The sequence below is a fragment of the Pteronotus mesoamericanus genome, unplaced genomic scaffold (genome assembly GCF_021234165.1).
Source record: "Pteronotus mesoamericanus isolate MK-2021 breed Mesoamerican mustached bat unplaced genomic scaffold, CSHL_Meso_final contig_90, whole genome shotgun sequence".
In the NCBI taxonomy this organism is placed as follows: Eukaryota; Metazoa; Chordata; class Mammalia; order Chiroptera; family Mormoopidae; genus Pteronotus; species Pteronotus mesoamericanus.
This window is the reverse complement of record NW_026555277.1, coordinates 20365004-20384196: the sequence shown is the minus strand read 5'-3', so window position 1 is coordinate 20384196 and position 19193 is coordinate 20365004. Positions and strand designations below refer to the sequence as shown.

At 36.6% G+C, this 19193-nt stretch overlaps 1 protein-coding gene and 1 pseudogene across 36 annotated transcripts in view; one reads left to right on the top strand and one right to left on the bottom strand.

The window, feature by feature from the left end:
* ABI2 (abl interactor 2) overlaps positions 1 to 19193 on the top strand; it is a 108417-nt gene that overhangs the window by 16480 nt on the left and 72744 nt on the right. The gene's annotated exons all lie outside the window — the stretch shown is intronic.
* LOC129080561 (60S ribosomal protein L17-like) lies at positions 9214 to 9723 on the bottom strand (annotated as a pseudogene).

The following is a 19193-nucleotide window of genomic DNA, read 5'->3' as shown; positions in this document are numbered from 1 at the left end:
CATTCTTCTTAATTTTTGTTTAACCAGCCAGTTACCTTTCTTAAAAATTGGAATAACTTTCAGAAAATCGTATTCTTACCTATGTAATTATTACTTTCAGTACTTTTCATTCCTTTGTGCAGACCCTGTATTTTCTCTGTTGTTTTTCTTCTCCCTACAGGACTTTTAACAATCTTGTGCAGATATGTTGGTGATTTTTTTTTTAACTTTTGTATGTTTGAAAACATCTTTTCTTTAACTTTGTTTTGAAAGGTAATTTTGGCGCTAGCTGGTGTGGCTCATTGGACTGAGTGCCAGCCTACAGACTGAAAGGTTGCTGGTTTGATGCCTGGTTTGTGGACCAGGTCCCCAGGTGGGGGTATGTAAAAATAAGTAAATAAAGTCTTTAAAGAAGTAAGAAAGAGAAAGGTAATTTTGTTGGGTATAGCTTTCTTGGTGGACAGTATTTTATTTTCAGTATTTTAAAGATGGTGCCTCACTATTCTCTGGCTTACATTGTTCAAATGAAATATTTGCTTGGAAGATTTCCTTTCTATCATTTTTTTTTTAAGCTATTTGATTTTGATATGCCTTGTGTAGTTTTTTTTCTTTTTTCCTGCTTCTTTGTGTTCAGGTTTTATTGTACTTCCTTTTCAAAAATTTTTTTTGAAGATTCTGTTTGTTTATTGTTGGAGAGAGGGGAAGGGAGAAAGAGAGGGAGAGAAACATCAATCTGTTGTCTCGCATGTGGCTTGCAACCTAGGCATGTGCCCTGCCTGGGAATTGAACCTGTGACCTTCCACTTTGCCGGATGACGCCCAACCAACTGAGCTACACTGGTCTGGGCTCATTGTACTTCTTTGATCTGTGAATGTAGGGCTTTTGTCAAATTGGAAAATTTTCATGCATTATTTTGCCAACTATTTTTTGTGTAGCCCCCCCTGCCCTAAATTTCAATAACCTGTATATTATGGCACTTGAAGTTGTTCCACAACTTTTCATTTTTTTAAAATAGAGTTTGTTTATTTACTTTTAGAGAAAGGGGAAGGGAGGGAGAGAAACAGTGTGCGAGAGGTACATCCATCGATTGTCTCTTGCCATGCCCCCAACCGGGGACCTGGCCCACAACTGAGGCATGTGCCCATACTGGGAATCGAACCAGCAACCTTTTGGTTCACAGGCTGGTCCTTAGTCCACTGAGCTACACCAACCAGGGCCACAGCTTTACATTTTTTAAAATCTCTTTTTTCTTTGTGCTTCGTTTTGGAGAAATTATGTTCTTTTGTCTTCTCATTGTTTGTAATGTTTTCTTTTATTAATTCCATTTGCTGTATTCTTTATCTCAGACATTACAGGTTTCATCCATAGGAGTTATACATGGGTCTTTTTATATCGTCTGGGCCTCTAATGTTTTAAATGCATAGAAATACTGTTATAATAACTTTTTTAATGCCTTTGTTGCTAATTTTAACATTTGTGTCAATTCTTGATGGGTTCAGTGAATTTTTCTCTTCATTATTGGTCATATTTTCTTCTTCCTTTATGTGACTGGTAATCTGATTGAGTGAATATTTGTCACTTTGATTATTGCTTTACTAGGTGCTGGATTTTTTTTTTTAATATTCCTATTGTGATTTTCTGAGGTTTGTTCTTGAATGCAGTTAAGGTATTTGGAAACAGTTTGAGTCTTTAAGATTTGTTTGGTGGGCCAGTGGAGTGTTTTTCTCCACTAATCAGGAGGTAAGACCTTTCTGTGTAATCTAACCCAGTGCTCCATGAATTGGTGAGGTTTTCCATTTCTCTGCACTATTCCCTGTCCTGTATGAGCACTAGGCACTCTTCCTTCTAATCCTCTTGGGTGACTCTCCATCCTTGGGTAGTTTTTTCATATGCATACACTGATCAGTATTCTGCTCAATACTAAAGGGGGACACTGCACATCTCTGGATTTCTCTCACTCTGCAACTTTCTGATACTTTTGACTTGTGAACTGTAATTGCTTTAGTCTTCCCAGCCTCTTGCTTCTGTCTCTTGAACTCTAATTTCTGTCAGCTGTACCATAATAATACTCTTTCTAGTAAAGTTTTTCCTACTTCCAGTGCAGGATTATTGCACTTTTTTTTCACTTTATTATTGCACATTAGAACAATTTCTTAGCTTTTAAAATATTTTCATTACACCGATATTTTAAAAAGTTTATGTGTTTTGTTTGCTTTTTGCTTTAGAAAGTCCCTTAATAAGAGTTTCTGAAAGTTTTTTTTATATTTATGCAGTTTCACATATTTGGCAGGAAATAAGTGATACATTCTTAGTGCAGTGCATCATATTAGGAGTGTGCCCCATTATTGGTGATACTAAGTTTGACTACTTGTTTCAAGTAGTGTTTGCCATATTTCTGTTATGTAAATAATTTTTCTCCTTTTTTTAAGGATTAATTTTCTCATACTGGTTTTCCTATCTATATATGGTTTTTGCCTGAAACAGTTATTACTATGGTGGTTGTAAAATGATGATTTTTCTCACTCTCTCATTTCTTGGTGTACTTATTTGGAGAGGGAAATGAGTGGGAAATTGCATTTCTGCTCTAGCTGTGGTTTATGTTGGCCAGAATAGTGCGGAAACATTGATTTTTTCTGTGGTAATATAGCATTGTCCAGTTACTAGCTTCGTGAGTATTGAGTGCTAAGATGTGGCATATATATTTTTTAGATGAGATATGTTTACTTGGCATGATGATTGTGTTAGATGTATCTGTTACTGGTGAACCAATTCTGTGATTTTGTTATGGACACAATATTTGGAGGTGAGTCCTAGAGCTTAATCCTCTAGTGTTTCCTTGGTAAATACTCAGTGCATTGTTTCAAAGTGAGTGTGGCACTGGTTTATTTTTTCCCAACTTTATTGAGAGATATTTGACATGTAACATTGTATGAGGTTAAGGTTTACAACTTCACAATTTGATACATGTATGTATTGTGAAATTACTACCATAATAGGGTTAGTTAACACCTCTATCACTTCACAAAAGTACTTATTTTTTGGAAGAGACAGTGAAAACATTTAAGATTTACTTAGTAACTTTCAACTACATACTATAGTATTTTAATTTTAGTCAACAGGGTGTACAGAATTTATTTATGTAATAACTGGAAGTTTGTATTCTTTGACCAACATCTTTCCATTTCCTACATCCTCCTCCTCTTTCCCCTGACAAACACCATTCTATGTTTTACAAGTTTGGTTTTCAGATTCCACATGTAAGTGATATCACGCAGTATTTGTTTTTTTGTGTCTGACTTATTTCACTTAGCATAATGCACTCCATGTTGTTACAAATGACAGGATTTCCTTCATTCTCATGGCTAAATAATATTCCATTGGTGTGTGTGCATGTATGTGTACATACATTTTACACATCGTTATTGTTCATCTGTAGATGGACACTGAGGTTGTTTCCATATCTTGACTGCTGTGAATAATGCTGCAGTGATTTCTTTGAAATAGGGTTTCATTTCCTTTGGATATATATCCAGAAATGGTATTGCTGGATTATATGGTAGTTCTATTTTTTAACTTTATGAGGAACCTCCATCCTGTTTTCCACAGTGGCTATATGAATTTACATTCCTACCAACAATGACAAGATTTCCCCTTCTCCGCAACTGCATCAACACTTGCGATTCCTTTTCTTTTTGATGATAGCCTTCTAATAGGTATGAGGTGATATCTTATTGTGGTTTTGCTTTGCATTTCCTTGATGCTTAATGATGTTGAAGACCTTTTCATGTACCTCTTGGCCAGTCGTGTATCTTTATAAAAATGTATGTTTAATTTCTCTGCCCATTTTTTACTTTAGATTCTTATTTTCTCTTGAGTTATATGAGTTCTTTAAATATGGTTTGCATATACTTATTTTGGTTCAGTAGGTTGCCTTTTTATTTTGTTGACGGGTTCTTTTGCTGTGTAGATTTTTAATTTGATGTAGTCTCACTTATTTGTTTTTGCTTTTGTAGCTTGTGCTTTCAGTGTCTTATCTAAAAATAGTTGTCGAGAGTTTTTCCCTTGTGTTTTTTCTGGGAATTTCATGGTTTCAGGTCTTATGTTTAAGTCTCCAACCCATTTTGAGTTAATTTTTTTGAGTGGTATAAGATGGGGTACAGTTTTATTCCTCTGCATATTATTGTCCCGTTTTCCCAGCATCATTTATTGAAGAGGCTGTCCTTTCCTCACTGTCTATTCTTGGCTACCTTGTCAAATATTAGTTGACTATATGTGAGGATTTGTATATGGACTGGCTGTAATTCTGTTCCATTGTGTGCCTTTTTAAAAACCATAGTATTTGATTACTATAGCTTTGTAATGTAGCTTAAAATCATGAGGTGTGACTGTCAAAAATGGACAGATCTTCCAAACAAAACATTAATAAACATATTGTGCAGCTGAATGACACACTGAATCAAAGAGGCTTAACTGACATATATAGAACCTTACCCCCCAAAGAAGAAAAATACACATTCTTTTCAAATGCTCAAGGCAGTTTTTCAAAGATAGACCACATGAGAGGACACAAAGCAAACCTCAGCAAATTCAGGAAAACTGAAATAATACCAAACTTTTTCTCGGACCACAAGGGCTTGACACTGGAAATCAACCTCAAAGAGAAACCTCAAAAACTTGCAAACTCATGGAGACTGAACAGTAGACTACTAAACAATGAATGGGTCAATAATGAGATAAGAGAAGAAATCAAAAAATTTCTGGAAACAAATGGAAATGAACAGACAACAGTCCAAAACCTCTGGGACACAGCAAAGGCAGTCCTGAGAGGGAAGTTCATAGCAATACAGGCCTACCTAAAAAAGACATAAAAATTTCAAATAAAAGACCTAACACTACAACTTCAGGAACTGGAGAAACAACAACAAATAAATCCCAGAGCAAGTAGAAGGAAGGAAATAGTCAAGATTAGAGCAGAACTGAATGACATAGAGACGAAAAGAACAATTCAAAGGATCAACCAACCCAGGAGCTGGTTCTTTGAAAAGATCAATAAAATCGACAAGCCTTGAAGCAGACTCATCAAGAAAAAAAGGGAGAGGACCCAAATTAATAATATCAGAAACGAAAGAGGAGAAATAACAACTGATACCACAGAAATACAAAGGATTGTCAGAAACTACTATGAACAACTATATGCCAAGAAATTTGAAAATCTTAAAGAAATGGACAAGTTTTTAGAAAAGTATAATCTTCCAACACTGAAGGAGGAAGAAACAGAAAGCTTGAACAGGCCGGTAACAGCTGGGGAAATGGAAGCAGTAATCAAGAAACTCCCGGCACAGAAAAGCCCAGGGCCGGACGGTTTCACAGGAGAATTTTACAAAACATTTAAGGAAGAGCTAACCCCTGTCCTTCTCAGACTATTCCAAAAAATCCAAGAGGAGGGAAGACTCCCAGACTCTTTCTATGAGGCCAGCATCGCCCTCATCCCAAAACCAGATAAAGACCCTATAAAGAAAGAAAACCACAGGCCAGTTTCGCTGATGAACATAGATGCTAAAATCCTCAACAAAATATTGGCAAACCGCACCCAGCAATGCATTAAAAAGATTATCCACCATGATCAAGTGGGATTCATCCCAGGGATGCAGGGATGGTTCAATATACGCAAGTCAAGAAACGTAATACATCACACAAATAAAAGAAAAGGCAAAGACCACATGATCATCTCGATAGACGCAGAAAAAGCATTCGATAAGGTACAGCACCCATTTATGATCAAAACACTCAGCAAAATGGGAATAAATGGGGCATTCCTCAACGTAATAAAGGCCATATATGAAAAACCTACAGCCAACATCATACTCAACGGGCAAAAACTGAAAGCTTTCCCACTAAGATCGGGAACACGACAAGGATGTCCGCTTTCACCACTTCTTTTCCACATCGTATTGGAAGTCCTAGCCACAGCGGTCAGACAAGAGAAAGAGATAAAAGGCATCCAAATAGGAAACGAGGAAGTAAAGCTGTCCCTGTTTGCAGATGACATGATAGTGTACATAGAGAACCCTGTAGACTCTCCCAAAAAACGCCTCAACCTAATAAGTGAATGTGGCAAAACAGCAGGATACAACGTCAACATTCAGGAATCAAAGGCATTTTTGTACACCAGCAATGAAACAGAAGAAGAAGAAATAAGAAAAAAAAAATTACCATTCGATATAGCAAGAAGAAAAATAAAGTACCTAGGAATAAATTTAACCAAAGAGGTAAAAGACCTGTACATAGAAAACTATACAACATTGAAGAAAGAAATTAAGGAAGACACAAATAAATGGAAGCATATACCGTGCTCATGGATTGGAAGAATTAATATCATCAAAATGTCCATACAGCCCAAAGCAATTTATAGATTCAACACAATCCCTATTAAGATACCAATGACGTATTTCTCAGAAATAGAACAGACATTTCAAAAATTTATATGGAACCATAAACGACCCCGAATAGCCGCAGCAATTTTGAGAAAGAAACACAAAGTAGGAGGGATGACAATACCGGACATCAAACTCTACTACAAAGCCACTATACTCAAAACTATCTGGCACTGGCACAAGAACAGACCCATAGACCAGTGGAACAGAATAGAAAGCCCAGAAATACGCTCAGGTCTCTATGGGCATCTAATATTTGACAAAGGGGGCAGAAGCATAAAATGGAGCAATAATAGCCTCTTCAACAAATGGTGTTGGGAGACCTGGTCGGCTACATGCAAAAAATTGAAATTGGGTCATCCGCTGACACCATACAGAAAAATAAACTCAAGATGGATTAAAGACTTAAATATAAGTCGCAACGCCATGAAAGCCCTAGAGGAGAACATTGGCAGGAAACTCTCAGATATCCCACGCAGCAATTTTTTCACCGATATGTCTCCTAAAGCAAGGGACGTAAAGGAAAGAATAAACAAGTGGGACCTCATCAAAATAAGAAGCTTCTGCACGGCAAAAGAAAACATCAGCAAAATGAAAAGGGAGCCAACCGTATGGGAAAATATATTCGCTAATGATACACCAGATGGAGGTTTGATCTCCAAAATAGATAAAGAACTCACTCGACTCCACTCCAAGACGACAAACGATACAATCAAAAAATGGGCAAAAGGACCTGGGCAGATGCTTTTCCAAGGAGGAGATACAGAGGGCCCAGAGATATATGAAAGGATGCTCAGCATCACTAGCCATCAGAGAAATGCAGATCAAAACCACCATGAGGTACCACCTCACGCGGGTCAGAATGGCCATCATAAACAGATCCACAAACAACAGCTGCTGGCGAGGCTGTGGAGAAAAGGGAACCCTAGTACACTGTTGGTGGGAATGCAGACTGGTGCAGCCACTGTGGAAAGCAGTGTGGAATTTCCTCAAAAAGCTGAAAATGGAACTGCCTTTTGATCCAGTGATTCCCCTGCTGGGACTATACCGTAAGAATACCAAGACGCCAATACAAAAGAACCTATGCACCCCAATGTTCATAGCAGCACAATTGACAATAGCCCAGTGTTGGAAGCAACCAAAATGCCCATCAGCAGATGATTGTATCAAAAAATTATGGTACATATACACAACGGAATACTACGCAGCAGAGAGAAAAAAGAACTGCTAAACTTCGCGGCAGCATGGATGGAACTGGAGAGCATTATGCTAAGCAAAATAATCCAGGGGGCGAAAGACAAATACCATATGATCTCACCTATAAGCGGACCCTAACCAAGAATACAAAGATGCAAGGAAAATAAGACCAGCAACACTGAAAGGAAAAGAAATCAACAGAGACAAGAGGGAAGGAGGAAGGTGGGACGGGGAAAAGGAAGGGAAGGGGAAAGTCAAGGAACATATAGCAAGGACTCATGGACAAAACCAAAGGGGAAGAGCTGAGGGAAGGAAGGAGGGAGGGGCAAGGGAAAGTGGTGGGGGGTAGGCAGAGACAAATGTATTTGAAAAAATAAATTAATTAATTAAAAAATAAATAAAATATAAAATAAAAAAAAAGAAATCATTAGGTATGATACCATCATCTTTGTTCTTTTTCAGGATTTGTTATTCAGGGTCTTTTGTGATTTTGTGTGAATGGAGTTTTTTAAATTTATGTAAAAAATGTGGCATTGTTTTTTATAACTGATGTTTGACTAGTACACCCTGTTCTCCAAGGGAATTATTAGCATAGTATGAACCATTTGATTGACTCTTCATTGTGTTTTTGTCCTTGACTTTGCACACGCTTGTAATACTTAAGTTACTATTAAGACATTTGGGTATAGAGATAAGCTATGATGCATTTATGTACTATTGCTTATTTTTTTATTGAGGTATAATTTATACAATATTATGTTACTTGAGGTGAACAACATGACTCTATATTTTTGTATATTGCAAAATTATCACCACACTAAATCTGGTTATCGTGTATCACCATACATAGTTATAGAATTTTTCTTGTGATAACTTTCAAAAATTTTTTTATTATTATTTTTAAATTTATTGGCTATAGAGAAGAGGAGGGGAGAGACAGGCAGGCAGACAGACAGATATTGACTTGCTTCTCCACTCATTCATGCATTCATTGTTTGATTCTTGTATGTGTCGTGACCAGAGATCCACTATCTTGACATGCTGGGAGAACACTCTAAGTATCTGAGTTACCTGGTCAGGGACTCTTGTGATAAGAACTTTTAAGATCTACTCTTTTAGCAACTTTCATATATGTAGTACAGTTTTATTAACTGTAGTTGCCGTGCTGTGTATTATTGCACATCTTTATGACTTATATGTGCTACAGCTTAGTGAAACACTATTATCTCTTGCCTTTGAATTATAGAGTCATTTGGTTTCTTTCCTCAGTAAGGCAAAGGTGTAGGAGCATAGTTGAAAGGCCACTGATGTCTTACCTAGCCTGTTGGGATTTCTAATTTGAATTTTTATTTACATGTATGATCATCTGTGCTTTAACATTTTTCTCATTATAGATACTTTATTTGTATATAGAAAAATGTAAATATGAAAAAGGATGTCAGTCTATAAATAGTTGTTCCAATACTTATAACTGTGGTTAAAATTACTCCAGAATTGTGGAGAAAACACATAGACTCTCAAATGGACTTATTTTGTTAGATTTCAGAGCTTAATATTTTCAGGGTTTTTTTCTGTTTCTACTTTTATTAGCACCTATTTGATGCTAAATTTCCTTCTGGGCCCTGAATTTTTGTTTCTTCAGTTTCTTCTGGGTTATCTTTTTCTTCTGTGCAACCTGCCTTTTTCAGTAAGGATCATCTATCTCACCGTGGCAGAGAGAGCTCATGTGTGCATTAACCTGCTCATGGCTCTGTAAGTTCTGAGGCGCATCTTGGGAGCTTGTTCACATGGATGTGCTCAATGAGAGAATATTCACCTAAACCATTAAGTTCAGTACTACTCTCTGCACTTTTAAGCATGTGCAGCAAAAATTCACTCTTTTCGGCCCACCGACCCTGTGTCCAGTCCCACTGTTTGACTTGGGCACACCTACCAACTCCACCACTGTAATGACGTAGAATAGCACACGTTGCTTCTGTAAAGTAACCTTCAGATACTTGGTGGCTCTTTGGATGTCCATACCCTTAATGGCTTGGGCAGTTTCACAAGTGTTCTTAAAATGAACACAAAGATTTGAACCTCTTGAATTGCATGGTTTTGTGGGAGTTTTGTTTTCTGGCTGAGCACCATTTTCAGAGGTCACCTCAGGCTGCTTATGGAAAGAGCAGATTTTTGTTAATCATAAATAAAGCCAAGAATTTAGAAGTATTTCTAATTTCCTCTGTCTTGAAATGCCAAATGTTACTGTTGATTCATACTTTTCCAGATGTGCTTAAGCTTTGTTTAGAATGAATCTAGGAGCATAAAGTTATCATTTTGTATTCCCAAGTAAAGACTGCTGTTAATACTAGTATTCAGAGAAGGGGAACTTAATCTTCAGTGATAATTAAAAAAAAAAAACCCCAACAAAAAACCCAACTGTGCCAGTAACTGCTTTTAAGTAGTAAAACTATTCCAATGAAAACTAAATAACAATATAATTTTTTATAATTTTCTTTTTTTAATGAAAAGGGATTGCTTGTAATAAAAGTTTGCTGGTAATGTAACTCTGTATGGATTTTTCCAAGTAAGATTTCAGAATAAGTTCTTTCCCAATTACTTAAATCTTTGAGAAATTTAGTGTTGTTGACATCAAATCAGATGAGTCTGCTAAATGCTATTTTTATATTTGGCATCTTTTTCAGGTTTGTGCTAATAAAAAAAAAGAATACTTTGTTGTATCTTTGAGGAAAATATTTCAGTTTGTAGAAATTAAAGACTGGTAAGCATGTCTTTGACCAGTGTGTATGATACCATGTTACTGGCTGAATGAACATACTACCAGCTATAAGAAGGGAAAGCAAGGGAATCAGAAATAGTAATCTGCTATATTGCAGGTTTATACATTATTGGAGCTGTTCAATCATAATCACAGCATATTTCTTATTTTCTTAATTCCTAAAGTCTTTGACTGTTCTGTCTCCTTTTTATTGTCTTTAAGTTAAATTCTATTGTAAACTTGAACTTTTTCTCATCTGTTTGTTATCCTAAAAAGAATTTTTTTTTAATCCTTACCCAAGGACATTTTGGTTATTGCTTTTAGAGAAGAAGGGAGAGAGAAAGGGAAAGAAGAAGGGAGAGAGAAACATTGATTTGTTGCCTCCCATATGTGCCTGGACAGCAGATCAGACCCACAACCTAGATATGTACTGTGACCAGGAATCGAACCTTTAGCCCTTTGGTTATGGGATAACACTCTTAACTAACTGAGCCACACCAGTGAGAGCTAATTTTCTTTTTAAACATATTGATTTGGGGGCAGGGGTATCAATTTGTTGTTCCACTTATTTATGCATTCATTGGGGATTGAACCTGCAACCTTGTTGTATCAGGACAATGCTCTAACCAGTTGAACTACCTGGCCCTGGGTTAGGGCTTTCTGTTATCTTTCTTTAGTTAGCAACTTACCTTTGAATGAACTGATATTAATATATAAAGTAGGAAACGGTGAACTAGCTTATTCAAGGCAAAGGAGGTATAAAATAGTAAACCTCTGGCAGGAAGGAAGACAGGCATCATGAAGTATCATTCCTGTCATATTCATCTTCTGCTCTTGTAGTATTACATTATAAAATTAAAATTGATCTTGTAGACCCTATACTTAGTGCCATTGGTTTTGCTATTCCACTTCATATGCTGTAGTGGATTTTTAAATTTATTCAGTCATTAATTTATTAATTACTGAGCTTGTATTTGCATTAATTTTGTGTAGGTTTTTTTTTTTTTTTTTTTTTGTAGGTGGTATTTTTTTTCTCTTGAGTATCAAATGGAGTTTTGCTCCTTAAATCCAAGGTATATCTCATGTACTTTTGTTGTTGTTAGTTTGTTTGGAGATATTGCATATCCCAGAGAGTAATGAATGATCATCACAATAGAAGACAAAAAAGTGATGGGTTTGGGTCATAGCCAAACCATAGCAGTGAGGTGAGTGGAAAGTTGGTGGGTTTTTTTTTGTATAAATATCATGAGCTCTAAACTTGTTCTGTAGTTCTATGTCTAGTAATTCATACGGTATTTTTTGCTTTTTTCCATTTCAAAATGGAATGGGTGATATGATGACTATGAATTTATTTTTTAAAAAGATTTATTTTTAGAGAGGGGAAGGGAGGGAGAAAGAGAGGGCGAGAAACATCAGTGTATGGGTTGCATTTCACATGCCCCCTGCTGGGGACCTGGCCTGTGCATGTGCCCTGTGCTAGGAATTGAACCTGTGACCCTTTGGTTCACAGGCCGGCACTCAATCCATTGAGCCACACTAGCCAGGGCTGATTTTATTCCAGTTTTGTTCATAGATCAAAGGTGCACTGGTTTCAACTAATACTCTTTTGTGTGAGATTTTGGTGGCTTAGGGAATTAAAAAGAAGTCAATAAACTCTTGACTCCTGTTCTCAAGATGCATTTAGACTGTAATTCATAATGGAAATAGTATACAGATAACCATAACTTTTCCTAAGTGGCATGATGAAATTACTTCACAATGAAGAGGTGCAATGGGAAGTAGAAGACCAATTCAGCAGTCATTTATTGATTTCTACCATGTGCTATCTTTTCTGGTGTGTTGAGAGAACAGACATGAAAACAGTTGTCCCTGTTTTGGAGAGCTGGGAATAAAAATCATGTATGGATTAAGGAGATATGTAACAGTACTTTAGGTTTGCCTTGGCTGGGTGGCTCAGTTGGTTGGAGCGTCATCCCATACACCAAACAGGTTGCAGGTTTGATTCTTGGTCAGGGCACATACTTGAGTTGTGGGTTTGATCCCTGGTTGGGGCATGTATGGAAGGCATTTGATTGCTGTTCTGTGCTCTCTTTCTTTCCTCCTTCCTTCCTCTCTAAAATCAATTAAAAAAAAATCTTCATGTGTGGATTTAAAAAAAGTACTTCAGGTTTATTCTTAGACTGTATTATATATCATCTAACTATTATGATTCTTAGGTTTCAGACTGGGAAATTGTAGTTGCTTTTTTAGTTATTTAACTTGTTAGTGAGTTTTTGGTGTGTCAGTTTGTCTAAGGCCAGACAGTTGTGTCAGGAACATTCAGGTATAGGAGTTACTGTTTTTGGTAATGTTTTCAGAATTGTGCATCTTGGATGCTTTTTAGATATTTAAAATTGGGTTATTAACCAGGTGATTTTGTATTAATATGAAGAGAAATGACTTGAAAGAGAAAAGGTTTAGCAACTACATCTTAAATAAAAATAAATGTAATTAAGGTTCAGTATAGTACTTTCAAGTTTATTTATTCCTAGGAAGTAATAGTCTTTACATTAAACATGAGAAGTTCTTTAAAACTCAGTCATTTGAATTGGTATGAAGCATGCAGGAGGTAATTAGCTTAAGAAGAATGGTTAAAAAAAACCCAGTTATACTTTATATACAAGTCTTTTATATGAAGAAGTAACTATGGAAATTTTTTTGACATGCTTAATAATGTTATGTGTTGACAGAATAATTAAAAGTTGTGTGTTAGATTTATGAGGAAAATTTAATTATGGTGAAACTTTAAGTTACTGAAAACTTTTCCTCAATGTTTTAAACTCATCAATAATTTAATACCACCCACCTGGATGAAGTAAGATATTTCTTCTTGTTTCAATTTAAATGAAAATTAGAGAACTTTTTTGTTTTCCAAACCATTTGGTAATAAGTTGCTGATCTGGTAATGTCCCATCACTGCTAAACAGTTTTAGTGTGTTTTTCCTATGAAAAAGGATATTTTCCTAGTTAATCATAATACAGCCAACAAAATCAGGAAATAATATTGACATAGTTTTACTATTAAATCCTCATATCCTCATTCACGTTTTACAAACCGTCCTGATAATGTACTCTATTGAAAAAGAATCCATTTCAGAAATATGTTGCATTTACCATATTTTGCCATGTATAATGTGCTCCTGTGTATAATGCATGCCCACCTTTTTGTGCACATTATACACGGATTATTGTACCCATGGTATGTAAGCATTATACCCATGTATAATTCACATTCTTGTTGTTCCCTCAAAAATTTGGGCAGAAAAAGTGTGCGTTATTACACATGGCAAAATATGGTAGTTGGCATGACTCTTGGTCTCCAGTCTGGAATAGTTCCTTGTTTCCTTAACTTTTTTGGTTTTCATGATCATAGTACTTTTGAGGATTATACATAGTTATTTTTCTTTTAATAGTATCCTTCAGTGCTTGATGTTTCCTCATGACTAAATTCAAGTTAATGTATTTTCGATAGGAATATCATAAAAATGATATATTATTTTCCTCCTTCCTATCAAGTTGGTCTTAATTTTAGTTTGTTCCATTACTAATGATTCAGTTTGTCCTGTTACTGATGGTACTTACTCATTTTGATCACTTGATTTCAGTTGGGTCTAACAGATTTTTCCACTGATGAAGTTATTCCTGAAATATTTCTTTCTATAATCCATAAGTTCCTGTGGGAGGATACTCTGATACTATGCATATATCCCACTTTTTTTTCAACTTTCAGCACATTTTATTCATTGAGCTATAATCCATTTTTATCATTACTTATTTTGATGCTAACATCATTCCAGATATGGTCCCTTTGTAATAACTTTTATTTGGGGTGAAAACATCTTTCTTTGATATCATCTTTTTTATTTTTCAATGTACCAAAAATAAATATAAAGTCTTTGCTTAAAGTATACGTATGAATATCACCAGCCAGGGACGCTTACCCAAGTCCTGGTGTGTACAGTTTATGGGGGCTCATCCATGCAGGCATGGCATTTCCTTGTGGGTAACCTTAGCTCTAGGCTTTCTGGCCCTTACCCTGAGAAATATCTTATGTCCCAGAGCCTGTAGAGAATGAAATAGGTGTTCAGCATAAATCACATTGTTTAGCATTACTGCCTGACCAAGGGCCAGTCCTGTGTTGGAATGTGCAGGATATGAACATCCTAAGCCTGCTGCACAGTTTGCCATCTCTAATAAGCATGAAATAAGTGTGTTTAAGGAAGGAAAAGAATCTTTCTATTGAATTCTTTGCTGTACCAACGTACTTTACTGACAAGTGACTTGGTTTAGATACTCAGGAGATACCAAAATGGACTATCATTTAGGGAAAATTTTGGAATCAATGCAATAAAATACGGAAAACTCTTGCTTAGAACAGACAATATTCCAGCCGCTTTGAGTTTTCCTGTGGACATGTGTTTTCATTACTCTAGGGTATATAAGGGGGAACCCCCAAAACAGGAATTATCTCCTGGAGGGCATTCCCCTTGTAGTACAGGCTTCCCCTGCTAGGTGAGTGTTCTTAGAACCCATTGGTATCAGTGTACCAACTGGCATTGTGAGAGTCTGTGTTTGGCCTCAGTGAATTTTTTGAAGACTCTTTTTTAGTTCCTTTTTAAAAAATTATATTTTATTGATTATGCTATTACAGTTCACCTATTTTTCCCCCTTTACTCCCCTCCACCCAAAAACCCCCCTCCCTCAGGCAGCCCCCGGCCCCCCATTGTTCATGTCCATGGGTCATGTGTACAAGTTCTTTGGCTACTCTGTTTCCTCTACTGTACCCTACGTCCCCATGGCTATTCTGTAACTACGTAGTTGTACTTATTAATACCCTCCCCTCTTCATCCATCGCCTCACAACCCCCTCCCACCAGGTAGCCATCAGAATGCTCTCTGTATCAATGATTCTGTCTCTGTTCTTCTTGTTTACTTAGTTTTTTAGATTCAGTTGTTGATAAATATGTATTGCCATTTTATTGTTCATAGTTTTGATTATCTTCTCTTTCTTAAATAAGTTCCTTTAATGTTTCATATAGTAATGGTTTGGTGATGATGAACTCCTTTAGTTTTTTTCTTAATCTGGGAAGCTCTTTATCTGCCCTTCAATTCTAAATGATAGCTTTGCTGAGTAGAACATTCTTGGCTGTAGGTTCCTGTTTTTTATGACTTTGAACATTTCTTGCCAATCCCTTCTAGCCTGCAAAGTTTCTTTTGAGAAATTAACTGATAGAATTATGGAAACTCTCTTGTAGGTAACTCCCTGCTTTTCTCTTTCTGCTTTTAAGATTATCTCTCTATCTTTAACCTTTGGCATTTTAATTATGATGTCTCTTGGAGTGGACCTTTTTGCATCCATCTTGTTTGGAACTCTCTGTGCGTCCTGGACTTGCGTGCTTATTTCTTTCACCAAATTAGGAAATTTTCTTTCATTTTTTTTTTTTTTTCCAAATAAGTTTTCAATTTCTTGCTCTTTTTCTCCTTCTGGCATCCCTGTGATTCAAATGTTAGTATGTTTGGAAATGTCCCAGAAGCTTCTTATATTAGCCTTGTTTTTTTGAATTCTGTTTTCTTCTTGCTTATTATTTCTTTCTGATGTTCCAAATCATTGATTTGAATCCCGGTTTACTCCCCTCCACTGATAGTTCCCTGTAGATTTTTCTTCATTTCACTTCATGTAACCTTCATTTCTTCCTTTATGTTGTTGCCATACTCAGTGAGTTCTTTCAGCATCCTGATCGCCAGTGTTTTGAACTCTGCATCTGATAGGTTGATTATCTTTATTTCTGGGGTTTTGTTCTGTTCTTTCATTTGTGCCATATTTCTTTATCTCCTCAATTTGGCAGCCTCCCTGTGTGTGTTTCTGTGTGTTAGGTAGAGCTATTTTACCTCCCTGTCTTAGTAGCATGGCCTATTGTAGAAAAGGCACATGTAAATTGAATGGGGCAGAGCCTTGGTTAATTGCCAGGGCAGGACAACCTGCTTTACCACTTGTGGCTCTGTGTGGGGGGAAGGTTCAGTGAGGGGACAATGCTGCTTCTTGGCAAGAGCTTTGTCCTGCATTTGTCCTGTTTCCAGTCACTTCACTCACTTTACCGTATGCAACAGGTGCCCTTCCAGCTGTGGGTGGGTTTGTGTACGTTCTAAGTCCATGTGGGCCCTTTAAATGGAGTCTCCTGTAAAATCAGACAGTTTCTTCTGCCATCCCAACCCTCACTGGTATTTACAGCCAGAGATAATGGAGATTTATTTTCCCAGTGCTGCAACCCTGGGCTGTGTGGTCTGGTCTGGGGCTGGAATCGCTGGCCACTAGGATATCCCTCCTGATTTTGTATCCACCATACATGAATGCAGGACTGTCCCTCCCTCCTCCTCCTCTCTGCACCACACTGCACCGCACCTCTGTGCCATTCTCCCTGTCTTTGTGACTCTGCCCCTTCAACCCATCTGGATGAATGTGGCTTCTATAAATCCTTGGTTGGTGGACTACCATACAGCTCAATTTTCTGATGGTTCTGGATGTTATTTGGTTTAAGATCTAGTTGTAATTCATTCTGTGGTTCCATGAGGAAGTGAAGCATGTCTGCCTAGTCTCCATTGTGACTGGAAGTACCCCCACCAGAATTTTTATCCCCCACATGTGGGTGTGGGACCAGCCCATTCTGTGTCTGTGCCCTTCCTACTAGTCTGGATGGATGTGGTTCTTTAATTCCGTAGTTGTCAGACTTCGATTCAACTCAATTTCTGGATGTTCCGAGTGATGGTTGTTCTATATTTTAGTTGTAATTTTGATGTGATTGTGCAAAGAGGTGAGCCATGTCTTGCCTATGTTGCCATCTTGACTGGAAGTCTCTGAAGGCTTTTACAGCACATCATGGTGAGTGTTCAGTTTTGACCAAAAACAGCATGGCCCCTGCGCCCCATCCTCCCTATTCACCCGATCTCCACCCGGCCAACTCTGTTTTGTTTTCCCAGTTAAAAAAAAAGTCCTCAAATGGAAATGTTTTGCTCATGTGGAAGAGGTGAAACAAAAAATGGCTGAAGCACTAAAAGGCATAAAAATCAGTGAGTTCAAAAACTGTTTTGAGCAGTGAAAAAAAAGTCTTGATTAGGTATATTGCATCAAATGGAGAGTAGTTTGAAGGTGACTGAAGTTTAAACATGTAAGAATAAGTACCCGGTGTTTTATAAATAAATTCCATGTTTTTATGGGTCCTTCCTTGTATACATTTGAGTGGAATTGGTGGGTCATACGATAACTCTGCATTAAACCATCTGTGGAACTGCCCAACTGCTTCCCTCCCTCCCTCCCTCCTTCCCACGGATCAGTTGCTTCTCACACGGCCCCAGCTGGGACCTGGCCTGCAACCCAGGCATGTGCTGTGACTGGGAATCCGATCACTGACCTTTTGGTCTGCAGGCCAGCACTCAATCCATTGAGTCACAGCAGCCCAGGGCCCACATTGTTTTGTGATGTGATTCACCATTTTACATTCCTACTAGGATTGTATGAGGGTTCCAGTTTCTCCGCATCTTCACCAATGCTTGTAGTTAACTGTCATTTTTTATTATAGCCATCTTAGTAGGTATAACATGGCCTTTTTGTAGTTTTGATTTGCATTGCCCTAACAACTAATGATGTTGAGCATTTTTTTCATCTACTTATTGACCATTATTAGTATAGCGCCTTTCAAGAAATGTTTTTCAAATCCTTAGCATATTACAAAGTTGGATTGTTTGTCTTTTAGTTTTGATTGTATGAGTTCTTATATTTTGGACACAGATGCCTTATCAGATACATGATTTGCAAATGTTGTCATCCATTTTGTGGGTTTCCTTTTCATTTTCTTGATGTTATCCTTTAATGTACAATTTTTTTAATTTTAATGAATCCTTGTATCTTTTTTTGTTTGTTTGTACTTTTAAGTGTTGTATCTAAGAAGCTGTTGCCTAACCAAGGTCACAAAGATTGCCTATATTTCCTCTTAAAAGTTATACAGTTTTAACTTTTACATTCAGGTTTTTGATCCATTCTGAGTTAATTTTTGTATATGTTGTAGGTGGGAGCCCATATTTATTTCTGTTCATATGAGTATCCAGTCATTTCAGCATCATTTGTTAAAAAGACTTTTCTTTTCTCATTAAATTGTTTTAGCATAATTTGTTGAAAATAAATACCTGTGAACATATGATTTTATTTCTGGATTCTCAATTCTGTTTCATTGATTATTATATCTGTTCTTATGTCAGTACTGCAAAGTTTAGGTTATTGTATTTATGTAGTTTTGAAATTATAATGTATATATCCTTCAACATTGTTCATTCTCAAGATAATTTGGCTACTCTGCATTCCCTTGAATTTCCATATGAATTTTAGGATCACTTGTTAATTTCTGCGTAAAAAGCTGCTAGAATTTTGATAGGGATTGTGTTGACTCTGTAGATAAACTTGGGAGCCATCTGATACTAAGTTTTCTGATACATGAACATGGGGGTGTCTTTACACTTAATTAGACCTTCTTTAATTTTTTCTAATGATTTGTAATTTTCAGTGTCGAAGTCCTACACTTCTATTTTAACAATTATTCCTAAATATTTTGTTTTTGGTTATATTGTAAATAGAGCTGACTCCTTAATTTAGTTTTTGGATTACTTATTGCTAATTTATAAAAATACAGTTGATTTTATATATTGATCCTAAACAGTTTCCTAAATTTATTGATTTCTAAAAAATTTTTTAGGGAGAGGAACATTAATGTGAGAGAGAAACATTGATGTGAGAGAGAA